The sequence below is a fragment of the Rhinopithecus bieti genome, unplaced genomic scaffold (genome assembly GCF_001698545.2).
Source record: "Rhinopithecus bieti isolate Rb0 unplaced genomic scaffold, ASM169854v2 scaffold_20840, whole genome shotgun sequence".
In the NCBI taxonomy this organism is placed as follows: Eukaryota; Metazoa; Chordata; class Mammalia; order Primates; family Cercopithecidae; genus Rhinopithecus; species Rhinopithecus bieti.
Genome location: NW_016809955.1, coordinates 579,491 through 590,958, shown reverse-complemented (window position 1 = coordinate 590,958; position 11,468 = coordinate 579,491). Strand labels below are relative to the sequence as shown.

The following is an 11,468-nucleotide window of genomic DNA, read 5'->3' as shown; positions in this document are numbered from 1 at the left end:
ACAGGTCATACATGAGTTCTCAATTTAAAATAAAACACATGACAATCATAGTAATCTAAAAAGACCACTTTAAAAGAGTTTTCCCCTATCCTGAGTCTGATATCTTATTGATAAGAAAAAAAAAAAAAAAAAAGCTAGAACCAGAACCAGACGGGTCTGTTTTCCAGCTCTAGAGGAGAGGTGGGATTCTGGGGCTTGTGTTCCAGATGGAGTCTTCTGAGAATAAGGAAGTTGTGGGAGATGGCTAGTAAGGGAGTGTACACCCTTAATCCAGGATTTCAGGACCCTGCCTCCTTTCTAACACCAATTGTTCCTGCCTGGAGGAGGACACCTTTTGCTGCCTGGCCCAAGGAAGAAGGATATTGGATTGATGTGCCTCTGGCTTCTCCTAATGTCCTGTCCCAACCAAGAACTTGTAGGTAATTCCAGGGCATTTCTGGCAGGGGAGAATTTGTAGAACTGCTTCCACATTTTGAGCTAGGGTTGTGGGTTTTTAAATGATCTCTGTTCCACAATTTTTAGGGATTTGGTAGAGATCAGATAGGTAGAGACATGGCATGTTCTCAGTCGACCAACGTGAAATAGCACAACTTCTTAGGAAAACAATTTTGTACCCTTATATCCTAGAGAAACTCAAGCAAAAGTGTTGTGAGGATACAAGTATAAGAATGTTCAAAGCAGCATTGTTTGTTTGTAATAATTAAAAACTAGAAAAATCTCAGTATCCATCCACAGTAGGTGAATTAATACATTGCAGAATCATTGTACAATGGAATACTTTAAAGCAGCAGTACTCATTAGAAACATAATGCAGGCCGGGCGCGGTGGCTCACGCCTGTAATCCCAGCACTTTGGGAGGCCAAGGCGGGTGGATCACGAGGTCAGGAGATCGAGACCATCCTGGCTAACACGGTGAAACCCCGTCTCTACTAAAAATACAAGAAAATTAGCCGGGCGTGGTGGCGGGCACCTGTAGTCCCAGCTACTCAGGAGGCTGAGGCAGGAGAATGGCGTGAACCCGAGGCAGGGGGGCTGCGGAGCTTGCAGTGAGCGAGCTGAGATCGTGCCACTGCACTCCAGCCTGGGAAGCACAGAGCAAGACTCCGTCTCAAAAAAAAACAGAAACACAATGCAAGCCACATACATAATCTTAACTTTTCTGGTAGTCACTTAAAAAATAAAATTAAAAAAGAAACAGGTGAAACATGTTAATATATTTTATTTCACCCATATATCCAATATATTATCATTTCAACATGTAATTATTATATGTGTTATTAATGAGATATTCTATTTTCATACTTAGTCTTCAATGTATCCAAAGTGGTATCATTTCTGCATGTAATTAGTATAAAAATTCATTGGGGAGTTTACATTCTTTTTTCCATACTAACTCTTTGAATGTGGTTGCTAAATTTTTATCAAAAATACTTAATCTGTTCTGCTGAGCAGTCTAGGGAGAATAGTAAAATAAATAATAATAATGCTTAAGGTAGCTGGAGGTAACTCATCCCTGTGATCCCAGCATTTTGGGAGCCCTAGGCAGGAGAATTGCTTGAGCCCAGGAGTTCAAGACCAGCCTGGCAACACAGTGAGACCTCATCTTTACAAAAAATTAAAAATATTGGCTGGACACGAAGGTGTGTGCTTATAGTCCCAGCTAATCAGGAGGCTTAGGTAGGAGGATCACTTGAGCCTGGGAGGTTGAGACTGCAGTGCACTGTGGTCATGCTACTGCTCTCCAGCCTGGGCAACAGAGCCAGACTTTGTCTCAAAAACAAACAAACAAAAAAAACCTTAATCTATGTTTAGATTTCATAAAAGTTGCAGTTGAAAAAGTAGCCATCACATACCCAAGTTGTTGCAAATATGCTTTTTTTTTTTTTGAGACGGAGTTTCCCTCTTGTTGCCCAGGCTGGAGTGCAGTGGCGCAATGTCAGCTCACTGCATCCTCTGCCTCCCAGGTTTAAGCGATTCTCCTGCCTCAGCCTCCCAAGTAGCTGGGATTACAGGTGCCTGCCACAATGCCAGGCTAATTTATGTATTTTTAATAGAGACAGGGTTTCACCACATTGGCCAGGCTGGTCCACCCACCTCGGCCTCCCAAAGTGCTGGGATTACAGGCATGACCCACCGCACCTGGCCACAAACATACATTTTCTAATAACTGCATTGAGTATCAGCTTTTAAATTTAAAAGTAATTAAAATGAATGAAATTGAAGATTCAGTTCTTCCGTCAAATTAGCCACTATCAGTAGCCAAATGTAGATAGTGACCTCCTTATTGGAAGCACAACACAGGCCTTGAAATGCACCAATCTCAGCAACATACAACATCTTAAATGTAAAAATAGATTATTGAGTGAAAGAAGTGATACAGAAAATAATATGCATAATATGATTTCATTTATACAAAGTTCCAGGAGGCAAGACTAAAGTATGTTGTTTATGACTGACATACAATAGGTAAAACTACATTTTATTTTTTTTTGAGACAGGGTCTGGAGTGGTGCAAACACGGATCACTGCAGCCTGGACCTCCCATGCTCAAGCGATTCTCGCATCTCAGCCTCTCCAGTAGCTGGGACTTCAAGGTGCAGGCTAACATGCCCAGCTAACTTTTAAATCTTTGTAAAGAGGAGGTCCTGCTGTGTTGCTTAGACTGGTCTCGAACTCCTGGGCTCAAGCAATCCTCCTGCCTCAGCCTCACAAACTGCTGGGATTACAAGTGTGAGCCACTCTGCCCAGCCAGAACTACAGTTTACAAGCAAAAAAATTATTACAAAGGTCAGGATATTGGTTACCTATAAGGGTTAGATGGTTGTGATTGGAAAGGGGCACACTGGGGGCTTCTGGAATGCTAACAGTGACCATTTGTAATGATATTACATGTGTATCTGCTTTATAATTATTAAACTGAATATTTGGCCAGGTGCAGAGACTCATGCCTGTAATCGCAACACTTTGGGAGGCTGAGGCAAGAGGATCACTTGAGCCCAGGAGTTTAAGACCAGTCTGGGCAACAGAGTGAGACCCCATCTCAGAAAAATTAAATATAAACAACATTTATGTTATATGCACTTTATGAACATTATAGTTCTTGAATTTATTTTTTTTTTTTTGAGATGGAGTCTTGCTCTGTCGTCCAGGCTGGAGTGCAGGGCCGCGATCTCTGCTCACTGCAACCTCTGCCTGCTGGGTTCACGCCATTCTCCTGCCTCAGCCTCCTGAGTAGCTGGGACTATAGGCACCCACCACCACGCCCAGCTATTTTTTTGTATTTTCAGTAGAGATGGGTTTTCACCGTGGTCTCGATCTCCTGACCTCATGATCCACCCGCCTCGGCCTCCCAAAGTGCTGGGATCACAGGCATAAGCCATTGCCTCCAGCCGAATTTTTTTAATGAGGAAAAAGTCAAATGGCTTCACATGCAGCCCTGACATAGTTCCTTGTAGGACTTTCACAATAAGGTTTGGGAAAAGAGAGAAGGAAATGGCAGCTCTGTTGATCTTGGTGCCACCTAGAGTTGGATTCTAACAGGGACTTTGTGATCTAGAGAGGTGGCAAATAAACAATTTGGTGGGATGTGTGGGTAGGTGTGTGTGTATGTGTGTGTGTGTGTGTGTGTGTGTGTGTGTGTGTGTATGGTGGTGGAGAGAGAGAGACACAAAAAGGAAAATGTGAGGAAAGGTTTTAATGAAAGCAGAGCAGATATCACCATCTTGAAATTACCATTACCCAGCTTTTGGCTGGGTGCTGTGATTCACACCTGTAATCCCAGCACTTTGGGAGGCTAAGGCGTGTGGTCCCCTTGAGGCCAGGAGTTCGAGACTAGCATGGCCAAAATAGCGAAACCCTGGTGGCACATGCCTGTAATCCCAGCTACTTGGGAAGCTGCTGTGAGGAATCTCTTGAATCTGGGAGGTGGAGGTTGCAGTGAGCTGACATGGCACCACTGCACTCCAGCCTGGGCGACAGAGCCAGACTCGATCTCAAAAAAAGGGAAGGAGCCTGGGGCAACAGTTACCATTCAAGAGGGAGCAGGAAGCCCAGAAAGGAGAAAATCAGCATGGGGGAATCCCAAATTCTTTATATAAACTTAGTTCAAGTTTCTGGCTGACTACCATACGTACTTGAGGAAACATGAAAGCAGCTTGCAGCTAAAACTTCCAGAATTGAACTAAGATTTGAGTTGTCATCTACTACAGGCATGAAAGTTTGCAGTTTCAATCTAAGTTAACAGCCTGCTAAAATAAAAACAGCAAAACTCTTCAGACCAGTTTAACAGAATCGAGAGTCTCTACAACGTAATATTCACAATGTCTAAATACAATTCAAAATTATTCAATAGGAAAATGTGACCTAATCTCAAGAGAAGAGACACCCAATAGATGCCAACCCTCAGATGAGCCAGATAATGGCATTACCAGACAAGGACTTTGGAGCAGTGTCAAACTCTATCTAGTGAGGTAATGGAAAATATGTTTATAATGAATGCAAAGATAGAAAATCTCAGCAGAAAAACAATTTTAGAGCTAAAGCTTCTCTTTAACACTAAAACGTATCTAAAATTTTTAAAAAATCACTGCATGAAATTAATAGCGGGATGAAGATGACAGAGGAAACAGTCAGTGAAATTGATATGTTGATAGAAATTTATAACCTGAGTAAGAAGAAGAAAAAATAATTAGAAAAGAATGAACAGAGCCTCAGAGGCCTGTGGGATAATTTCAAAAGATCTAGCATTAAGTATGGACTAATTTTTTTATCTTGCCTAAATTCCTATCTAAGGGGTCTGGGGAGTCATGCCCTACAAATCGTAAATTCTCATCAAATGGGTTTTATTTAACCCTATATATCATGATTTACTTTCCAGCCTGATCGTGTCATAACATTACAAGACAAAGAAAAAAATCAAAATATTTTACCCCAAAACATGTTACTTTGCCATACTTTGAAATGGCCCCTCAAAGTTTTCTTTGTGGGGGAAATTTTGTACTGTAAAGCATCTCTATTAACATAGCTAAATCTTTTTGTTCTAGAACCTCCCAATCTTAAACAGATTCACTAAGATCTGAATAGGAAACATTTATCACCTATTGTCTCTAAGGGCAGCCGCTATAAGACTTCAAAAGAACTTTGGTCTCCACAATCTTTACCTTAACCTGAACATTCAATTTCTATCTATCCTAGGTCTTTAGACAAACTCAACCGTCAACCAGAAAACGTTTAAATTCACCTATAGCCTGAAAGCCGCCTGACCCCGCTTTGAGTGGTTCTGCCTTTCTGGACCAAACCAATGTATTTCTTAAATGTATGTGATTGATGTCTCATGCCTCTCTAAAATGTATAAAACCAAGCTACTCCCCACCACCTTAGACACATGTTCTCAGGACTTCCTGAGGGCGGTGTCATGGGCCATGGTCACTCATATTTGACTCAGAATAAATCTCTTCAAATATTTTACAGAGTTCGACTCTTTTCATTAACATATGGATACTTGAAGTGAAGAAGCAGAGGAAAGAGAATGAAGTGGGAAAAATATGAAGAAATAATTATAGAAAACTTCCCAAATTTTCTGAAAGGCTTGAATTTACAAATTCAAGGTCAGCAAATCCCATATAGGATTGATCCAGAGAAACCTATACTTAGGCATATCAAAGTCAAACTGCTGAAAGCAAAAGATAAAGAGAAAATTTTGAGAGCAGGAGAGAAAAGTGACACAATACCTATAGGAAAACAACTATTTGAATAGTTGAAGACTTTTTTTTTTTGATGAAGGGCCAGATAGATGGATTCAGATTTTCTGACTGGCAATTGGTTGAGTTATTTCCTAAAAACCTGGAATCATTAGAAAGGAATGTATAGGTTACCATAAGGGGTTGTGGAGACCAAGCTGTTATCATGCAGATGAAGCCTCCAGGTATCAGGCTTCAGAGAGAGTAGATTGTAAATGTTTCTTACCAGATTTAAAGAGCCTGTTCTATCAGTCTTAAGATCTTTTCGACTTTAATGGTAACAAGGCATGTCTGACTCCTCCTTCCCATCGTGACCTGAACTAGTTTTTCAGGTTAACTTTAGAATGCCCTTGGCCGAGAGGAGGTGCCCATTCAGATGGTTGAAAGGCTTCAAATTTTATTTTTGGTTTACAGCCCATTCTTCATCAAACCTAAGCATAAAAAACAGCAGTTTTCCCCTGGGTATTTGTGTCATTTCTGAAGGTTTCAGTGTCATGCAAAACTTTGATTTTAAAAATTAAATAAATGTGTTATGCTTTATTCTTGTTAATCTGTCTTTTGTTATAAGGGTGCCATCCATGAAACAATGGGTGAGGAAAAGATACTACTTTTTCTCCTCTACAATGCCACACTCTCTTCAAAGCTCATGCTTTTTTGTTCCCCTCCATCGTTTCACAATGAAATCACAGGCTGGCATGGCTGGGTTTTGGGTTGAAAAGTAGTCTGGGGCCAAATTGTCAAGACTTGAATGCCATGCAGAGGAGTCTACATTTTATTTTTTATGAAATAGGGAGTTATTGGCCAGGCATGGTGGCTCACACCTGTAATCCCAGTACTTTGGGAGGCTGAGGTGGGCAGATGGCTCAAGCCCAGGAGTTTGAGACCAGTCTGGGCAACATGATGAAACCGTGTGTCTATAAAAAATACAAAAATCAGCTGGGTATGGTGTCGCATGACTGTAGTCCCAATTACTCAGGAAGTTGAGGTGGGAGGACCACTCCGGCCCAGGAGGCTGAGGCTCCAGTGAGCTGTGATTGCGCCACTGTACTCCAGCCTGGGCTACAAGCAAGGCCCTGCCACAAAACATAAAAATAATAAATAAATAAATAGTTATTGAAGGAGATCTCTGCAGTCAGAAAAATCTGGGCACAAATTGTAGGGGAGGAAAAGTAATATCTTTTTCTCACCCATTGCGAGTTTCATGGCTGAGGCCCCTATAACAAGACAGATTAACAAGGGAAAGCATACAAATTTATTTATGGTAAGTTTTACATAAAACAGGAGACTTCGGAAATGAAAATCCAAATACTAAAGAAAAACTACTTTTATGTACAGTCATGCAGAAGTATGATTAGAAGACAAAAGGGTATAATCTAATGGTAATAAACTGAGGGAGGGGAAGACTTATCAAGGCCTGCCTGCTCACATTCTTCTTGGCCTCCAGGGTTGGGGAGGACCTCTCTGGAATGAGGATCTTACGACCTATTTTCAGAGGAGGTAGGTCAGAATTCTTTTATGGCCTGCTTCAAGGGAGAAAGGTGGGAGGACATAAGAGAGTGACCTCCCTGTTTCTGTAGTTTTCTCAGTTTCTTTCAGCTTAAAATACTTAGTAGGCCAAGGTGCCACATTTTGGGGTAGCATGCTCCATACCCCATCAAGATCATGTTCCAGTAATCAACTTCTGTATAGAAAAATCACCTCAGAATTTTAAGCTTAAAACAAGAACCATTTCTTATCTCTCATAATTTTTGTGGGTTAGGAATTCAGGAAAGGGTTGGCTGGGAGGTTCTGGTGTGGGGTCTCTCAGGTAGTTACAGTCAGATATTAATTCTCTCTTTCTCTCTCCACAAGGTCTCTCCAACATGGCAGTCTCAGGGTAGCTACACTTCAAAGGCTTCCTGAGCGAGTATTTCAAAAAGAATAGCAAGCATCTGTGCAACATTTTCTAATCTAGCAACATTTTCTAATCTAATGACTCTAATTGAGAGTCATTCTGATCCATCTATTGATAATGTTGCAAAGATCCAAGAACAGAGGACATACTTTCCACCACTTAATGGTACAAATATCATAGAATTGTGGACATGTTTTAAACCACCACTTAACTCATCTATAGAATATAAAGAATAACAACGGCCAGGCACGGTGGCTCACGCTTGTAATCCCAGCACTTTGGGAGGCCGAGGGGGGCAGATCACGAGGTCAGGAGATCGAGACCATCCTGGCTAACATGGTGAAACCCCGTCTCTACTAAAAATACAAAAAAAGTAACCGGGTATGGTGGTGGCCACCTGTAGTTCCAGCTACTTGGGAGACTGAGGCAGGAGAATGGCATGAACCCGGGAGGCGGAGCTTGCAGTGAGCTGAGATTGTGCCACTGCACCCCAGCCTGGGCAGCAGAGCAAGATGCCATCTCAAAAAAAAAAAAAAAAAAGAATAATAACAATATCTATCTTGAGAGGGTTGATCTGAGGTTAAAATAAGATAAAGTATACCTCATTTCCCCGTTTCCCTTCTGGAGCTTCCTGAGATCACCTCTCAGTAAACTATTTGCACTCGGCCAAGCGCGGTGGCTCACACCTGTAATCCCAGCACTTTGGGAGGCCGAGGCGGGCAGATCACCTGAGGCTGGGAGTTCAAGACCAGCCTGGTCAATATGGGGAAACACCATCTCTACTAAAAATACAAAAATTAGCCGGGCATGGTTGTGCATGCCTGTAATCCCAGCTACTCAGAAGGCACGATAATTGCTTGAACCTAGGAGACGGAGGTTACAGTGAACTGAGATCACACCACTGTACTGCAGCCTAGGTAACAGTGTGAGACTCTGTCTCAAAAAAAAAAAAGAAAAAAAATATTTGCACTCAAACCCGTATCTCAGGTTCTGCTTCTGGAGGAGCCCAACCTGAGAAAGGTGTGAAAGAAAGAAAAGTCACCTCCTAGGTTGTTGGCCTGACCAGCTAAGCTTCATCATTTTAGCTTAAACAGCCACATTTATGGAGTATCTGCCAAGTACCATGTTACATATTTTAGGCCAATTCCTAATCATAGCCACATTGTGTAGTGTATAGCATCATCCTCATATCTCCAATAAGAAAACAGGCTTGGAGCCGGACACAGTGGCTCATGCCCGTAATCCCAGCACTTTTGGTGGCCGAGGCGAGCAGATCACGAGGTCAGGAGATTGAGACCATCCTGGTTAACACGGTGAAACCCCGTCTCTACTAAAAATACAAAAAAATTAGCTGGGCGTGGCGGCGGGCGCCTGTAGTCCCAGCTACTCGGGAGGCTGAGGCAGGAGAATGGCGTGAACCCGGGAGGCGGAGCTTGCAGTGAGCCGAGATGGCACCACTGCACTCCAGCCTCAGTAACAGAGCAAGACTCCGTCTCAAAAAAAAGAAGAGGGGAGGGGAGGGGAGGGGAACCTTGGAAAAGTCAACCAGCTGCCCAGAATTAGACAACTAGTAAGTGGTGGAGCTGCTTTGTAAACAGGAGATGAAGGAGGTCCACACTGCTTTTTGGCGTGGCTGCCCAAAATGTGGGGTTGTGACAACTTCTATTTCCATGTGCTCCCCCCTCCAACTGGAAAGTTCCTATTTCCTCATAGGGGGAATTTTTTTTGAGACAGAGTCTCGCTCTGTTGCCCAGGCTGGAGTACAATGGCACCATCTCAGCTCACTGCAATCTCCGCCTCCAAGATTCAAGCAATTCTCCTGCCTCAGCCTCCCGAGTAGCTGGGATTACAGGCACCCACCACCATGCCCAGCTAACTTTTGTGTTTTTAGTAGGGAAGGGGTTTCACCATGTTGGCCAGGCTGGTCTCGAACTCCTGACCTCAGGTGATCCACCCACCTCGGCCTCCCACAGTGCTAGGATTACAGGCATGAGCCACCACACCTGGCCACAGTGGGGATTCTTAATGGTACTATCATTCTACCTTGTCACTGATGGAGAGAGTGGAAAAGACAGAGAAAGAAAAAGAGCAAAAGTATAGAGGGTGAGAGAGAAAGTTTACAATGTGCCAGATACTGTTCAATTCTTTCATCTTACCAACAAAGCTTGAGGGACACATTAGCTAATATTATCAGAATGGGAAAGGCCGCGTTCTACGGAACAGTAAAGAGAAAATCCAGCCACCCTGATACCCAGTTTGTTTGGGTCACACCCCACCTCGCTGTGACTCAGACTGTCTCTATGTTTTCCATTTCTTTTCTTTCTTTTTTCTAATTTTTTTTTTTGTTGTTGTTGTTGTTTTTAACAAAACAATTCCATGTCCTAGTTTCTGAGCATATCCTGGCTGGTCCCTGCAGGGAAATTAAGCCTGCTTAAGGGGTTGGAGCAATCAAAAAGCAGCTGCAGGACAGAAAAGTGAGGGTGTGAGCTGTCAGTGGTTCTCTCCTGTTTTCAGAAGCACTGACAGGATTTTGACAAGACAAACGGGTGGTTAGAGTGTCTGCGGCGATGGGGCTAGAAAGCAGCCTGTGTGTCTGCAACATGAGAGGGAGGTTTTATGGCTGGAGGACTATGTGTATATGTGACCCTGGGGGTAATTCTTCATCATTAATCACGTAGCAGTGTCAAAAATGTACATGTTACAACTTGGACATGCAGAAAACAGTTGCTGTCTATTTTTCAGTAACTGAGCTCACACTGGAGCACCCACTCTCACCAGTGGTGGAAGAAACACTTAAACAAGGGTAATTAAGGAAAATGGGCTCCTCTGAAATGAAGCAGTTTCACTTCAGGTAAATATTCATGGCCAATGTGAAGTTCAAACTCCTTGTCAGGACTGTTTCTTACCTCCCAAGGTGGCTTCAGGATACAAGGCCTCATGACCCTGGTTGGGGGTGGGGCATGGTTCTCATTCTGCTGACTCCAGCTGACGTGTTGACATATGGCTCATCTCACCTTGCCCTGGGACCCTCCAGATGCTCCAGTGTTACAGCTGGCGGACCTTGTGGTGTGTTCTTGGTGAGGCCAGAACCCACAGCCACTTGCTGCCTGGGCCCCACCCAGTTCTCACTGATCTGAGCCTTAGCATGTCCTCTATCCTTTTTAAACTGCCAAGTTGGCAGCCTCTGCTATGTGGGCATCCGGAACCTCACCAAAATATCCAAAAAGTCATTCTCATTCTCTGTCTCAGATACTGCAAGTAGTCAAGACTCACTCCATCAACATCCCCAAGAAGAACTGAAGGCTCCTGTTACATCATGGCGCCTCTTCCTCTGATTCCCAGCTTCCACGGAGTTCTCCATTTCTTCACATGCTGCTTCACCCCACGAGGGTCAGGGCCCTCACTTCTTCATTCCCCCAAAACAACCATGCTGTAAGGCTATTGGATGTAACATGTTTACTGGAGATTTGCACATAAGATAGGTATTGAATATAGCACAGAATAATTCAGGCGAGAACTTGAAATTGGATACCAGCCATAAAAATCCCTGCCTTAAAAAACCACTGGCCATTCCCTGACAGAATAAATTAATCTCTCCCTGGCCTGATTTTATCCCCTGGGATCTGGCCCACTGTGCTCTAGAGCCCTGCACATCTCCCTTCCTCTCCCTCGCCACCCCATATCCTTGCCCCATCTCTCACACTGACCATGAGTGACTTCCAATCCTGTGTTCTTACACAGAAAGAGTTAGCCCTCTCTAGGCAACATGAGGTAGGGTCGGGATGGAATGGAGGGATTTCCCTTTTTATAATCACACATGCCCATTATGGTATTTT

The 11,468-nt window shown here is 43.3% G+C and overlaps 1 long non-coding RNA gene across 1 annotated transcript; it reads left to right on the top strand.

The window, feature by feature from the left end:
• Positions 1 to 329: 329 nt before the first annotated feature.
• LOC108541466 (uncharacterized) lies at positions 330 to 11,171 on the top strand. The gene is made up of 5 exons (XR_001888970.1): positions 330 to 419; positions 4,352 to 4,469; positions 7,183 to 7,235; positions 10,375 to 10,483; positions 10,882 to 11,171. It is a non-coding gene; the product is annotated as an uncharacterized LOC108541466 (long non-coding RNA).
• The last annotated feature ends 297 nt before the right edge of the window (positions 11,172 to 11,468 follow it).